This window comes from Piliocolobus tephrosceles, chromosome 11, assembly GCF_002776525.5.
Source record: "Piliocolobus tephrosceles isolate RC106 chromosome 11, ASM277652v3, whole genome shotgun sequence".
Lineage (NCBI taxonomy): Eukaryota > Metazoa > Chordata > Mammalia > Primates > Cercopithecidae > Piliocolobus > Piliocolobus tephrosceles.
The window spans coordinates 77,723,578-77,740,420 of record NC_045444.1 but is presented as its reverse complement, the minus strand read 5'-3'; the positions used below and the strand labels follow the sequence as shown (position 1 = coordinate 77,740,420).

Here is a 16,843-nt window from a genome sequence, read left to right as displayed (position 1 = left end):
CACGCCTGCCGCCACGCCCGCCTGGTGCGGGGGAGGGGGAGTGAAGGGGCGGGACCCAGCCGCCGCTGCCCGCAGAGCTTCCCTCGCTCCTCTCCGGGGGCTGTCAGTGCGGGCTCCGCCCCCTCGTCCTTCCAATCGCTCTCGGCCCCGCCTCCCCCGCCCGCCCGCTCTCCGCCCACTTCAGCTGTCGAGGCGCAGTGGCAGTTCTGTGCCGCCTCCCTTTCGTGCTGCGGCCTTCTGCCGCTGACTGTCCAACTTTCGGGTTTTCTTGCCTTTTTTCTCTCAGAGTTGAGCCCCTACCCGGGCCGTTTAGTCCCTGGGTCACGAGGAACGGTGGAGTTTAGAACCTGTGAGTACGTTAGATAGTTCGCAGTCGAGTAAGAACAGGGTTCGGGCAAGGGCGGCTGGTCCAGGACCAAGGGAAAACAGGCTGGGATGGTGATAAGGTCAGTGGCTACAAGGCTGGAAGTTTAGCACCAGAAGGGAATTTGGAGATCAATTCAACCGCCTCATTTCAGGCATACTTAAATTGAAACTCAGAAAGGTGAGGTAATTTGCAGAAGGTCACCCAGCAACCCCTGAGCAGGCAGGACTGCAACACAAATGTCGGACGTGGCCTTCCACTGTGTAATACTAAGCAAATAGACACGTAAATTCCTTTGTAGATTTCTCATCTTTCCTTACCCCCTGCCTCTCATATTACACACCTTCCCCATTTTGCTTTTCTTCTTTTACTTTGCACTTGTTTTTGTACATCTAAAAGGAATTAATTATTCGACAGCAGTGGGAACCCTTGAAACATAATCTGGGGAAAAAAAATCAATAAAGTTTTCTTTATGTCGCGTAGTGAAAAGAGCATGTGCTTTAGAGACAAACCTGGGCTCCAGTTATTTACTTGTGAGACCTTTGGGTCAATTGGCTTTTATTGCAGCTTTTTAACCATAATAAAATGGGGATCCCTGCCTCGCAGAAGGTTGATTAAATGGATCATAAATTGTCCAACTAGTGCCTAGCAAATAGTACATACTCAGTATTTTCCCCTTTTTAATCCCCATTTTACAGGCGATGGAACTCACCAGAGACCAGATAGCTAGAGAATGGCTGAACTGGGTTTTAAATCTAGTCAATCTTGACCCCAGAGCTCTCCAGCCTAAAGGTAATGTATAGACTTAACTTGCAGTGGTGTAATTATAAGAGTCAAAAACAGACTGAAGAAATAAAATATCAGGATAAAGTAGTGGGGCATTAAAGAATCATCTAGTTAACTCTTGGTGGTGGTAACAGAAATGTTGGGAAACGTGTCAGAAGCCTTAATTTTTTCCCTATTTTTATGAGTATTTTTAGATCAACCACCACTTCCCAAATATTTGCAAACAAGCAGCATAGATATTATAGCCCTAGAAAGAGTTGCAAAAATTGTCACAACATTAGCAAGAGAGTCAAGGCATTTTTAAGGAAACAGAAGCTTCCATTTCATGAACGAATAAAGCCCAAGGTGCCAAAGACACTGATGTCATACCGGAAAGTGGTGTAAAATAAAATTATGAGCATGATTTCAACATCAAATTAAAACAAATGATGAAACATGCCAGTTAATGGCAGAACCAGTGTCCAACCTCAATCCCAATCCAGATCAGAAGCTCTGATTCTACCATGGTTATCTGGCAGGACTTGACACTTCAATTGGATTGTACTCAAAGCTGTTTTTTCTTACACAGGCAAAATATTCTCACAGAAGCAATATTTAAGGCAGAGCTCTCTTCTTTTTTTTTTTTTTTTTTTTTTTTTTTAAGGTTTGACAAGATCTTCAAGAGATTAAGAATAGACAGGAAACCGATTAAGAATGTTAAGAGTTATGGCCAAGAGTTTGGATAAAGAAAGTTTGCCACTCAACTCTCAATCATTTGCCCCCAGAAAAGGGATTAGGTTGGGCTGTTCAGACTAACTGTATGGACATTTTATAAAAAGGAATCAGAAGCAGAAAATCAAGCCCCACAGAAGCAGAAGCTAGTGCTCCAAGCTGGCTCCGCCCTTCCCTTCCTCCACAGGAGAGAACTCAGCTGAACATCTACTTCCTTCCCTACCAACTCAGCAGTTCTCAGAAAGGAAATGGCAACCATATGCTTTCTCATTAACCAAAACGAAAGGCAGCCTTGAGAAACAAGATGGTCTGGACAATACAGAAACCCTTCAGCCCAGGCTAGTTGGTTTCAGCTACCGTTAAATCACTCCCAAAGGTGTGGTTAATAAAAAGAAAAAGGAGAGGTCAAGAAGAACAATTATTGCTATGCAGGTATCTTATATTACCATTCAGTGAAATAGATCTGCCACTCAGTCTACTCATTTAGGTCATAATGATTATATTAGTCATTCTTTAATACATACACAAGATTACTTCACGGTCTTCTTTTCTCTAAGGCTGTTGTTCTTCAAGCCTCCATTTTTCACAGCCTAAACATAAGCTTACTCTGAAATAATGGACTCTTCCACTTTATGCCCATAACCTCAACACCACGTTTTAGTGTAAAGATGCTTGCTGAGATCCACTATAATACAGAAAGGCATCCATTAGGATCCTGCACATGGAAGGTTCTGTTATCTGGGTCCTCACTGATAAAGGTTTTGTTGTAAATTTTACCCAGCGCTCAGTACTCATGCTCACTCACAGGTTTTGGTTTCTGGAATTACTAAAATTATTTTCACTTTGTTTGCACTATCCGTCTATTTAAAACTATTACAACATCAATGAAACAGTTGTTTGTACCAAGTACTGTTTGATTATAAATATCTTGTATAGTGAAACTTAACAGTTTTTATAATTGACAAGAACCACAGTGTGCTCACTCACCATACAGATATAATCTACTTTGTAACATAATTAGCATCGCAAAAAAAAAAACACAAATGGTCTTTTCTTAATTTTCCTAAAACAATTTAACCAAAAGACTCAGAAGTAATGTTTAGTAATGATTGCAGCAGTAGCCACATAAATCATTCATATAGTGATAAATGCTAATACACTGAGCATTTGCTATGGGCCAGGCATTTTACACTTATAAGCACTTTACACTTTTTTGGGTTTTGTTTTTGTTTTAGAGACAAGGTCTCACTCTGTCACCCACCCAGACTGGAGGCAGTGGCTGCACATATCTCACTGTAATCTGGAACTTCTCAGCTAAAGTGATCCTCCAGGTTCAGCCTCCCAAGTAGCTGGAACTACAGGTGTGCACCACCATGCCTTCGCTAATTGTTTTATTTTGTGTAGAGATGGAATCACACTGTGTTGCCCAGGCTGGTCTCAAACTCCTGGGCTCATGCAGTCCTCCCATCTCAGTCTCCCAAAGTGCTGGGATTACAGGCATGAGCCACCAGGCATGATCTGATGCACACTTTTTGATGTGTTACTTATGTGAAGTAATTGATCTCATTTTATAATAAGTTATGGAGCTTGCATTTCAAAATACCTGCTTGTTACATGTAATAACTTTTTCTACAAAACAGGTTATTTACCCTAAAAAGTACATAACTTTGTTTATCTAAATGGGTAACTGGATTTTTCAAAGGCTTTCTAAGTCACAGTGATAAGTGCAGTGAACATGTTATCTGATCCCCCAAATCTGATTGTGTGGGGATTGTGAAATCTACTTGTGAGGAATAAATCTGTAGTTTCCCTTGGGAAGAAATGCATCCCTAAATGGGTTAATTCAACTCAGCTACATTATCTTTATTATTATTATTATTATTATTATTATTATTATTATTATTATTATTATTATTATTTGAGACAGGGTCTTGTTGTCACCCAGGCTGGGATGCAGAGGTGCAATCACAATTCACTATAGCCTCGACTTCCCAGGCTCAAGCAGTCCTCCTGCCTCAGCCTCCCGTATAGCTGAGACTGCAGGCACATGCCACCACACCCAGCTGATTATTTTTATTTTTTATTTTTTAGTAGAGACCAGGTCTCACCGTGTTGCCCAGGCTGATCTCAAACTCCCGGGCTCAAGCAATCCTCCTGCCTTGGACTCCTAAAGTTCTGGTATTACAGGCATGAACCACTGTGCCCAGCATCTTTTTAATGACATTTAATGACAGAGTGAACAACTTTGGCTTCTGTGTTCTAAAAGGCTTTTCAAATGTATCATACCTCAAATAGCTACCTGGATTTATTGTTTATTCAGGTTAAGAAACAATATTATTAGCAAATAAACTAACTGAAGACTGATGGGACAACATACAGTGCCAAGATGCTTCAAAAAGAGTTGCTTGCTACTGTTTTTTGATGTTTCCCCATGTCCTATGAATAAAATGAATAAATAAATAACAGTTTTTAAAAACCCAGCTGGCCCAGTTGCAGAGCCCTGTTCCTTAACAGGCCCTACAAGGAGTTTGTGACAGTATGTGTAGGAGATTAATATCATGCCTGACATGTTGGAGTAGAAGGCTTGGTGTCTCTTTTTAGAATTCTGACTTACTATTGTGGTTTCTTTATAATAAAGATGGATATCTTTTCTTATTTTGGAGCATTATCAAGCTTATATACATGCACACAAACATGTGCCAGTAAATCACCAGGAAGAAACAGTAAATGCTTTCAAACAAACCCCTAATTAAGAGTATTACCCATAGGAGCATAGCATATCCCAGTTCGAAGGATGCTTACAGGTAATGTACGCTAACCCTTTCACATTGTGCACAAAAAAATACAAGCCCAGAGATGTTAACAAGGTTACCACCTAGAGCCCCTAATGAACTAATGGATCTCAGTAACCTCACCAAAGGCTGCTAATAATCACAAAAAGAGAGACAACCAGTCCAAAACAAATCAATATCTCCCAAGGTGGGACTCGGTCATCAACATATTTTAAAACTCCTTAGGTAATGACAATGTGCAACCAAGTCTGAAAACCGTAGGAGGCTAAGAGATTTTTTTTTAAGTAATTTTCTTTGTTTTCCAAATACCTATTAATATGCTGGAGCAATGTTTCCTTTATATTAGTTAGGGAAATCCTGCATTGATAAATTTCTAGGAGTGAAATTATTAAGTATATATTTAAGACTTCTGTTATGTATTATCAAATTACATTTTAGGAATTTCAAAAGAGATTTGTACTCCATTTGCCTTTTGTATGTATGCATTAAACATAATTCATTAATTTATTCAACAAAATTTTATTGAACTGCTACTACATGCCAGCACTGGGACTACGTCAGTAAAAAATAATACAAAAATCCCAGACTTCATGGAGTTTACATTGTAAAGAGATAGACAATTAAATAAGTAAAATTATATAATATATACTAGTGAAAAATAAAGCAGGGGAAGAGATGGGGATTTAGCAGGTAGGAGTGTAGAAAGTGGTGAGGGAAGGTGATATTTGAGTAAAGAAACAAAGAAGGGGAGGGAGGTAGTCAGGTGGGTATCTAGGATAAGCAAGATCATCACTCCAGACATAGGGAGAGCCATTGAAAAGACCCAAGTATCTCTGGCTTTTTCCAGGAATAGCAAGAAAGCTGCTGTAGCTGAAGCAGTGAGTAAGAAGAAAGTTTAGAAGATGCAGGGACCAGGGGAGAGGGCAGGGATATCATATATGAAGATTTTATGCTGATTTGGCTTCTTAATTTGAGACAGGAATCTATTAGAATGTTTTAAGCAAAGACTTGATATGCTAACCTCACTTAACAGGGTCACTCTGACTGTTGGGTGGAGAGCAAAAGGAGCAACGGTGGAAGCAGGAAAATCAGGAGGTATCATATTAATCCACTTGTGATGAGTGGTGGCTTGAAATAGGGTGGTAGCAGTGACAATGGTATAATGTGATCAGCACCTGAATCTATGTGGAAGATAGAGCCAACAGGTCCACTGTCTGGCTGCAATGGAGCATGAGAGAATGAGATGAGTCAAATATGAACTCAAGATTTTGATTCTGAGCAACTGGTAGGAAGGAATTTTCATTAACAGAAATGGGAAGGAATACAAGTGGAGCAGTTTGGGGGATGTGGAAAGATCAGGAGGATCATTTTAGACATAAGAAGTGAGATGGGAAGAACACAACAAGGTGAGTGGTGTGTTGGATGCCAGGTGAATCAAATGTTTCTGGGAAAAGGGGGTGATAGTTGTATCAAATGCTGCTGATCAGGTGAGACGAGACAGGATTGATCACAGGGTTTAGCAAAAATGAATATCATTGGTGACTTTGACAATGAAGTTGGTGAAGGATGAAAGCCTAAGTTGAGTTCAAGAGAGAACAGAAGTTCGTAAATTGGAAATATGAAAGTAAGCACATATAGCTCCCCCTAGGAGGTTTTTTGCAAAGGACAGCAGAGAAATTGGCTAATCACTTGAGGGGAAAGTGGGACAAAAGAGGTTTTTTTTTAAATGTGAAAGAAAAATAGTAACATGACTGTAGGCTGAATGGCATTATTCAATAGAGAGAGGGAAAAGTCAAATTGCTGAAAACAAATCCTTGTCCTTGAGTAGGTGAGAGATGATGGGAGCTAGGGCTGCTGTGGAGAGGTGAATAGGTGCGTAGAGGGATTTTCTGGAACAGGAAGCTGAGTTGCTATGATGGTAGGAGTGTGTGGAAGGTCTTTTCTGATAGCTACTATTCCCAATGAGAGAAGCAAGATCATCAGTTTAGAGTGAGAATGGGGAGGAGATGCTGGAAGTTTGAAGTGTAAGAAGAGGTTAGAAAGAGTCATTGGGGATGTGGGGGACTGAATGAAATGGGGAAATCTATTACAATTTTGGAAGCCAACTAAAGACTCATGTGAAGGAAATGAACCGCTAATTTAAAGTTGACCAATGCACATGGTTTTGTATTTTTCTTCAGACACATTCATCTGTGAGAGTTTAGGCACAGATCAGGCTGAGAGTTGGATTTTACCATTATCAGAGTTTTGACAAATGGTAGTAATCCTGGTTTTTGCAACATTTGTTGTACACATCTTTCCCATTTGTGATTTGCCTTTTCCTTTTATCTGTATTTTTAGTGCAGAAACTTTATATTTTTATATCTTCAAATTTATTATCTTTTCCTATGATGTCTTCCATTGCTTTTTTGCTTGAGGAAATCCTTCATCATGATAAGATGATATAAACTTTTTTCTATACCTTCTTCAATTTTTATGATTAAATATTTACCTCTTATGTATGCTGTGATGTAAAGCTCTAATAAAATATTCATCAAAAAGTTACTTTATTTTTCCAATGTTATTTATTAAAGAAACAATTTCTTAGATTTATTTTTTAAAATATTGTCTATTTTTTCTATTTTATAAACTCAAGTTCCAGTTTATCACTTTTATCTGATTTATCTGTCTGTTCTCAGTATTTAACATGCTCTAACTGTTGTATGTTTATGATTCTTCAGCATCTGATAAGGCAAATACCAACCTCCAGACCCCTTTTTTTAAACATTCTTTAATCATTCTTGCTTACCTTATTTTCCTAGACTATGTTGTCATGATTTAAAAACAGACTTTTCTCAGGGTTTGTTTGGAATTGAAAGAAACCTAACCACTGATTTGGGACATACCAATTTCTTTATAACATTCAAGTTCCCCATTCAAGAACCAGGCTATGATCCTCAATTCTTGTCTTTTAAATTGTACTGGATTGATTACTCATTCACATTTTTAATATATTTTAAACCCCCTTGAAATCAGAGTTTTACTTTGATTTTCATTTTGCTAGAGTGGTGATTCCTCAAGTAAGTTCCCCAGAAAGAAAAGAGGAAGAAGGTACCTTCTGATACTTTACATATGCAAAAATGTCTAATTTGTTTCTCACATATTTGGGGCAGATATAGAATTTCCACTTTTAGTTTTTTTTTTTTCTTAATATTTATCATTAAATCCAATGGATAGAATGTTCCTTGAAACACCGATTTAAAAGGGAAAAAAATGAAAGAGGCCGGGCATGGTGACTCACACCTGTAATCCCAGCACTTTGGGAGGCCAAGGCAGATGGATCACAAAGTCAGGAGTTTGAAACCAGCCTGGCCAATATGGTGAAACCCCGTCTCTACTAAAAATACAAAAATTAGCCGGGCGTGATGACACACGCCTGTAGTCCCAGCTACTCAGAACGCTGAGGCAGAAGAATCGTGTGAACCCAGGATGTGGAGGTTGCAGTGAGCCAAGATCGTGCCACTGCACTCCAGCCTGGGTGACAGAGCAAGACTCCACCTCAAAAAAAAAAAAAGAAAGAAAGAAACCTAAGTGTTATAAAAGGAAGATTAAGTTAGTGTACTATTACTAGGGAAGTATATGTAATTTTATAAATGAGGTCAATATACTGATAAGGAAACAAGTACGTGCAAAAAAAGAAGCTACATAATAATATGTATACTAACTTATAAAAACATATCAATAGGTTTTTATTATAGATATATATCTATAGTAAATATAGATATTTACTATCTATAATAAGTACAGATATATGTTACTATATATGTACAGAATCATTTTCATACTATATATAGATATATAGATGTATTTTCATACTATATATATCAATATATTATATCTATTTTCATACTATATATCTGGAAGAACATACACCAAGTAATAACAAATCACTATGGGTATTAAGATGTGGGAGAGAAAGAACTTTCACTTTTAATTTTATATACTCTGAAATTATTTGAAGTTTTAAAATGATGTTTTATTCATAGGTATACAGTTTTTTATAGCCAATGTACACATTTATTTCACCTTTTTTATGCTTTTATTTCACTTGACATGGTTGACCACATCCCTTTTGTACAACACTGGGTCAGGCACTTCTCCTATGTATTCCCGTAACACATTGTACATATCCCAATTACAAGAATTTTAACTTAAATTTATAATTTCCTCTTTATTTATGTATTCCAAGGATATCAAAAAGTCAGGTACTTTCCCTGTTTCTAATTTTATGTTTTACCTTACAAAGTACATGTTCAATAACTATTGTTTGAAAGTGTCTGTGTGATTTGAAAGGGAATGTGTATTATCTAGCATCTGGAAAATAAAAGAGGCAATGCTCAGAAGGCAGAAAAAGGAAGTGAGCTAGGCAAGGTGGAAAGTCCTGAGGGTGAGCTATGCCCATTGGTTGAGCAGCCAAACCACCAAGGGAGCGTTTCTTTAACTGCAGCCTAAGTAAGGCAAAAGGAACAAGTGGAGAACAGTGAAAGAAACTGTGCAAGAGCAGTAAGAAAATAACTGGCCTTCTCCATTTAGGGGAATTCCACACCTAAGTGGAAATGTAAATGTCCTTCTCTGGTGACCTCGTAGCTCAGCTATCCCAAGTGGGTGGGATAGATAGGAGTAACGTGGAACCTCTGAAGGGGAAGTTGGTAGGCAAATACCACTGCGAAAGCAAGAGAGAGCTGAGTTCTTGATTATTATGGTAAAGCTTTAGCTATTCTAAAAAGGAAACACCAAGAAGTGTACATCTAGATGCAGAGGCTTAAATAAGATGGAAGTTCATTTCTTCCTTGTGTTATAGTCCCAAGAAGAGCAATGCAGATTTGCAGGAAGACTATGAAGTCACTCAAGGACTCCAATTCCTTCCATTTTCCACCCACTATTCCCTTAGGTGATATCATCAGTGGGTTGTGGTCACACTCACTGGTTCCCATCTGTGGAAAAGAAAAAGAGAGGAACGCCAAAGCAAACAACTTACTTTTAAAGGTAGAAATGACCCAGAAATTGCACATACCTTCAGCTTACATGTTACTTCAACTCACATCCTATTAGCCAAAACGTAATCACGTGGTCACATTTAGCCATGAAAGAGGCTAAAGATGTAGTCTCTAGGTGAGTAATCATGTACCTAGTGTAGCCTTTATTTCTATGGGAAAAGGGAAGTATGGATTTTAGAGGGAAACTGTAAGTCTTTGCTATATGAAGAAACCAAATGTTGTGTTGTTAACCTAACTGGTAAAACTTGAAAGGCTAATGGCCACCAAATGCTGGTCTAAGACTACTATACATGTACAGTACAAAAACCAAGGACAGTGGAGGAAAGCATGCAATTTAAAGGTTTGTCCTTCAGTATGAAATAATATTCTTCCTATTTTTATGTTGTATTTAATGAGATGGTGATAATGGTAGATAGCATTTCAAATGTCCTTTCTTAAAAATAAAAAAAAAAAAAAAAAAAAAAAAAAACCAGAGTATTGGCAACACTACATCAGTATATCCATTCCCTAATGTGTGTGTGTGTGTGTGTGTGTGTGTGTGTGTGTGTGTGTGTGTTGAGATTTTACTGTTTCTTGAAATCTTTATCTGGGAACTAATGCTGCATGTGACAACCAAGCACAGAGGGTCAGCAGAGAAGGCAGTATTATCCCTACTCCTCCTTTAACATCGAAGATGGTTTCTCACCTCAAGGATAGGTTTTGTAAACTCTCCTCACTGGACCCACCATCATCTCCTTCTCTATATCCAGTTAGGTCCTCCCACCTCTGGACTCCCACAGTATTGTTTACATGGTTGCACCATAGCTGCAAGGTCTCTAAAGGCCTAGACTCTGGAACTAGCATAATGTCACTTTTGTCACATTCTGATGGTCAAAGCCAGCCATCAGCTCAAACCAGACTCAAGAAGATGGACAGGTAACCTCTGCCTTTTGATGGGAGGAGTAGCAGCAGCATATTGCAAAGAAGCATGTAGACACAGAGAAGTGTGATTCATATGGGTTGTGGGGGAAGGAGTCATTACTGTAATGCTTTTCCACAGCTGACATTACCCACATGATAACATTCTATCTTCCAGCCTTCCTGTCATGCCCACAACTTCCTTTAAAACAAAGTGCAGTTCATAGGGTACCTTGCTTCATACTATATAATTCTGCCTCCTGGCTTCAAGAAGTCAGACTAGAGATAAATACTTCTATTAGGATTAGGATTAACTTCAAGTGAGAGAAAACGCCAATTGGCTGGGCGTAAATAAAACAGAAGTTTATTTCTGGCTCTTGTTAAAGTACAGAGGTAGATTCTAGAGGTTTGGTATTGGCCTCCACATTATCAAGCCTATTCTATCTTGTAGCTCCATTGACTGTACTTTCCATTTCCAAGGTTGCCTCATTATTCAAAACAGCTGCCAAGGCTCCAAGCATCATACATCCCATTTCACTCAATAGAAAGGAAAAAGGCAAGGGAAAATAGAGCCCACTCTAATTCGGGATGTTTCCTAAAAGTTGCACACCCAACTTCCTCTTATATCCCATTGGCTTGCATTTACTCATATAGACACACCTGTCATCAAGGGGGATCAGGAAGGTGGCTTTCTGGTGGCTGTGTCCCCAGCCAAAAATCAGTGGTTCTATTACTATGGAAAAAAGAGTAGATAAGAATGAAGATATGAAGGAAGTGAGGGAACAAACTACGTAGATATCTGTGGAAAAAAAGCACAGGCAGAGGGAAATGCAAACACAAAGTTTCAAAGCAGGAGCATTCTTGGAAAGTTTGAGGAACAACAAGGAATCCAGCATAATTAGAATGAGAGGAGGGGTATCAGATGAGAATGAAGAGATAGCCAGGGTTCAAGCATAGTAAAGACCAGGTAATGTGCTGTGAATAAGATATTCTAAGAATCCCAAAGCAAAGCTGTGTAGGGGTCCTCAAGACCACCTACCAGGTTCAGTGATTTGCTAGGAGGACTCACAGGACTCAACATATAGTCCTACTTATAGCCATGACAGTGACAGGATACAGAGCAAATTCAGCGAAGGGAAATGCATATAAGGCAAAGTCTGAGGAAACCAGTTGCAAGCAAGCCTCCAAGAGTCCTCTCCTAGTGGAGTCACACAATAGGCACTTTATTCCTCTACAACAAGTTGTGGCAACAGGTATGAAATACTGCCTACCAGGGAAGCTCAAGGTTTTGATTGTGGGCTTGTCACAGAGGCACCCTTTTCCTGGCATATACCAAAGCCCTGACTGCCAGAAGGAAAGCAGGTGGTTAACGTAATAAACTATGCTGGTTATACTAACAATTTAGACAGAGTGGGCGACTTTTGTCATTTAGGGAATGGCCAGAACCCTACTGGAACCTAAATTTCCAGATACCCATCAGTAGCCAACCTTGCAAGGAGATTTCTAGGAATAGCAGTCTTGGGCCTATTGCTAATTCTTTCCTGAACAAAAGTACGCAGGGAGGGATGCACAGAGCAAAGTGGAGTAGGAACCAGGAAACCAAGCAGAGACTAAGCAGGCTCATAAGTTAGTAGAAGCAATGAGTAAATAGAAACCATGAACCAGATAAACTGAGACTTAGAGAGTACAATAGTAACAGAAGGAGGAAGAAGCAAAGAGGGAAGTCCATGGGATGACAACCTCTATTACTGCTCTTAGGATATCAGAGTTGCTATTAATATGTGATTCTGGAGACCAATGAACAATGCTCCAGCTTCACATAAGGCCTGATTATTCCATTAAAATTTTTCCTATACTTGCTTCCTAATGTATTCGTATCCTTATAATGAATTGAAATCACCAAAAGTTAGAGGCATATTTGTGCTCCTTGAAACCTAAAAACACTTCACTAATACATCTAGGGTTTTGGCCATTGAAAACTAGACATTATAGAGAAAAACTAGAATGTAGCCAAAGGATCACTGGCCAACCGGATAAAGGACCAAGATTTATACTGTGGCATAAAACCTCCACCCACTCCCCACCATAAAGCCCCTGCTCCAGCTACATCAAACTACTCACAAGTACATTCAAAGTACATTTATATACTTCTTTGATTTTGATCATATAGTTTACCCTGTTTAGAATTATTGGTCTTGTCATCCTCAAAAAACCCTGAAGAGCTTCTTTACCCAGCTCAAGAGTTATTTGCATTCTCTATGAAGCCTCTCTGACCATTTCTTCCCCATACACTCTTGTCTAGCCCCTTCAGAATGAATCTTTATTTCTGTACTACTCTCTCAGCTCTTGGTACACATTTCTATAGTAGCACATATAAAACATATTGTAATTGATAATTTATGTGTCTGTCTCTGAATAAATTATGGTTCCTAGCACTTAGCATAGTGCTTCACAAGTGGTAATTCTTTACTAAATATGTATCAAGGAAATGAACGGATGAACAAACCAAGAAACAAATGCAATGAATCACGTATTGAAGAGTTATGACACCAGGAATCAAGGACAAGGCTCCATGACCAAGACACCCAATTTTCAATTCTCATGCTTGAAACAATAATATCTCTCATCTGTTGGGGTACTTTTTATTTCTCCAAATTATGTTGCTTTTGTACTACCCTAGTTCTTTGAAGATACTATTACTTTACTCATGTTAAATAGCTGTGTTAGCATTGATTATAACAATTTCTCTAGTGAGCAAGCAAATTATTTTCTTAAAAATTATGGCAGAACTTAAATATCCTTCAACTAAAGAAGTCTGATGCTAAATATACTTAACTCTAGAGTGTCTAAGTGTGTTTATACAAGTAAGTAAACACACACAATTATTCTCCTGCTGTGAAAGTACTTTCTACCTCTAGTGGCTTATATGTGTATGCATATTTTTAAGTTAAACTTTTCAAAGGGGAAAAATTTCAAGTAATACTGATTTCACAACCCACTACTATGACACTAAAAGTGAATTCCCCAAGCAATTTTATAATAAAACCAATTCTAAAAGCTTAGACATGGTCATAGCAAACATCAAATAAGATCTAAATTTGTTACTATTTCCATGTGATTTCTTTTGAGTATTGACCCTTTAAAATCTGATAGTATATAGGTTTCCTTTATCTCCCTGAGAGTTATCAGAATCGAGGCCTTTGGTTAAATGCTTTCATCACATGTTTTGGTTGTGGTGGCTATTGTTTTCAACATGCAAGAGGTTGCAAGAACTGAACTACACAAAATGGATTCCCCAAAACTGAAAAGAGATTTTTAAAAATAGCACTGTCTGAAATTAAAGCTCATTCGAATTAATTTTGAATTTCCTAGGTCAGCCATCTGAGAGAGGGCTTGCAAATGTGTATTGACAAGGTTGAGGTGTTGCCCAGTTCTCACATGTGTGTAGAGAGGAGAATGTTGTTAAAGAGTTAGAGAAGGAAACCAATATTTTTTGAACATTTTCTTTGTGCCAGGCTCTTAACATATGCTCTCATTTAATCATCACAGCACCCTTCTATCATAGAGGTCATCATCCACATTCCACAGATGAGAAAAGAAAGTTTGGGGAAGGAGGCTCCAGGCTGCACACCTATTGCTGAGGAGAGCTGAAATTCCAACCATGTTTCTCCAGCTCCAGAGTCTGTGCCTCTACCACTTGATATAAAAGACCATGTGATCACATCACAAGCTACAAATAACTCTAACTAAATGTAAGCTATCCTGGAATTCATCCCTAAAATAGAGTGATCTGCTTGGAGATTAAAATTAAAACAAAACAAAAAAAAAGAATTAAACAGGGATCAGCAAATTATAGCCCCAAACTTACTTGCCAAATAACCAAAGGCTGCTTCCAGTCTACAAGGGCAGAGTTGAGTAGTTGTGACAGAAACCAAATGATCCACAGAACTCAAAATTTTACTTTTTGACCCTTTGCAGAAAAAGCATGCTGATCTGAACTCTGGAAGAGAATCTTTATCAATCAATATCTAGCGTTGTCCCAGGAAGACAGATTCAATGTGTAGCAGACACTGGAAAGCCTACCTTATATAAGTGCAAGGGGATCTGCTGACCCTGCCCCATTTATTCAAGTGAGTAAATTCCCCTCGCCATAACCTATTATCCATCAAGAAATCTCATCACAAATACCATTTTCTAAGTACCATAATAACTGAGAACAACTATGAAGAAAAACAGGTAACAGATAATAGTTGCTGTGAAAATATGGCCAAATTGTAAATTAACTATTTAATATGCTGGATTTAAAATCACCACACAATGAATTTACAATTGGTATGAAACTCTTAAGTAGATCTGATCATATCTAAAAAAACTGGTAAAAATTAGTTTCTGAACTTTGCCAGAATCAAAGATTAGGATTCTTATTGACCCAAAAAGACAGATAAATGAAGAATATCCAAGTTAAGAAAGTTAAACAGCCTCCCAATCTACATCATTTTATCAGTATGTTTCATGCATTAAATCTGTTCAAAGAATAAATAAAATTAATTGATGAAAAAGGTTTATATGCTTTTCAGCAATTATATTCACACTGTGTTTCTTATTTGTTTTTATACCATGATAGAATAATAGGATGGAAAACATGAGACTCTGCACTAAAATTTTGAATAATTCACAGAAAATTTTGGAATAGAATATAGATAGTTTAAGTTAATTAGATTGGCCCTATGAACCAATAATCCAATTTTCAAAGTAACATGGAAGAAGTAATTTTGGATGACTAGCAAAAAAATTAAAGAAAAAGCTGGAAATAGTTTAATTATAAAGAGGGAAAAAATTTTTAAACTGAATAATCTTTAAAAAGTAAATAATTTCTTCTTAATTTGAAAATATAGAGAAATTGGTGACAGTGATATAAATGTTTACTTAGGACAGCTTTAAATTTACAGAAAAAAAATGCAAAGAAAATACAGAGTTCTTAATATACTCCTCATTCAGTTGCCCCCCCATTAGTATCCTGCATTAGTATGAAACATTTGTTATAATGAATGAACCAATATATTATTAACTAAAGGATTCCCTCAGTTTTTATTTAATGTCCTTTCTAGATTGGTTTATTTTACCCATCCCTGAACCAAGTAGACATTGGCAAGGAAAATGGAATTGCTGTGATTGATTTAATTAATCCAGGCCGACCGTTGGCAGCCCAACTGTATGCCAGCTAACCTTAAGGGTGAAGTTGAATGGATGTTGACAGGTCAATCACTATATTCACTACAATGATTTTCTGATGAGGGATCTACTAAGATATACTATGGGGAAAAGAATCCTAATTAATCAATTAGGATCAACCTACTTATTAATAATCAACCTACTTATTATTCTCCAGTAGGACACTCACTAATATAACTAATCATAAATAGCCAGAGATGTTCATGACACAATAATTGTTTGACATTTCTAGAGGGTATTTCTAGAAACTTTAAAAATTTCCAACATTCAGAAAAACAGAAAAAATTTATATGATTTCTTGGTTTTCTTTCCATTCTATTGACAGACATGTTGCTTCCTATGCACTAACTTAAACCCTATAGATTACTGTCTTTTCTTTTTTTAAAAAAATATATTTTTTAGAGAATAAAATGCATTCACAAGATTAAAAATTCAGAAGACTCAAGTATATATAGTGAGGTTTCCCTCTACTACCTGTGTTCCCTAGTGATTTCCATTCCTCCCTACCACCAAAGTTACCATTTTCTTGTGCATTATTCCAGAGATAATTTGTGCAAATGTGTATTTATGTATATATTCTTTCCTCCACTTATTTTTACAATGCTCTCTTCACCTTGCTTTTTGTCTTTATATCTTATTTGCTCTTTCCATAGTGATATTGAGAGAGCTTGCTCATTCTGTTTTGTGTCTTCATATTATTCCATTGATGAATTTACTGTAATTTATTCAATTAATCTCTCATTAATTCACAGTTGAGTTATTTCCAATTTTTTGATATTACAAACTCTAAAAAGTGCTGCAATGTATAAGCTGAGATATATGTCATTTTACCCACATTCCCAGGAGGATATCTACAGAAAAAACTATTGCCTTTCCATCTTTCACCAAAATTTTATTTTCACTCCAAGAACAAGTTTTGCACTGGGTGAGAATACTCACAAAATAACTTTCACTAATCTTTGTTTGTTTAATATAAAAGACTCATTCAAGTCACAGACCAAAACCAACTTCATATTATATATTTC

The 16,843-nt window shown here is 37.5% G+C and overlaps 1 long non-coding RNA gene across 3 annotated transcripts in view; it reads left to right on the top strand.

The window, feature by feature from the left end:
- The first annotated feature begins 207 nt into the window (after positions 1-207).
- LOC111546419 overlaps positions 208-16,843 on the top strand; it is a 69,105-nt gene continuing 52,469 nt past the window's right edge. For 2 of the 3 annotated variants that reach the window (XR_002732778.1, XR_002732776.1), the window contains exons 1-4: positions 208-349; positions 1,063-1,156; positions 14,136-14,338; positions 14,565-14,716. This is a non-coding gene — a long non-coding RNA (uncharacterized LOC111546419). The remainder of the gene's footprint in view (positions 350-1,062; positions 1,157-14,135; positions 14,339-14,564; positions 14,717-16,843) is intronic. The other variant, XR_002732777.1, reaches the window with a different exon arrangement.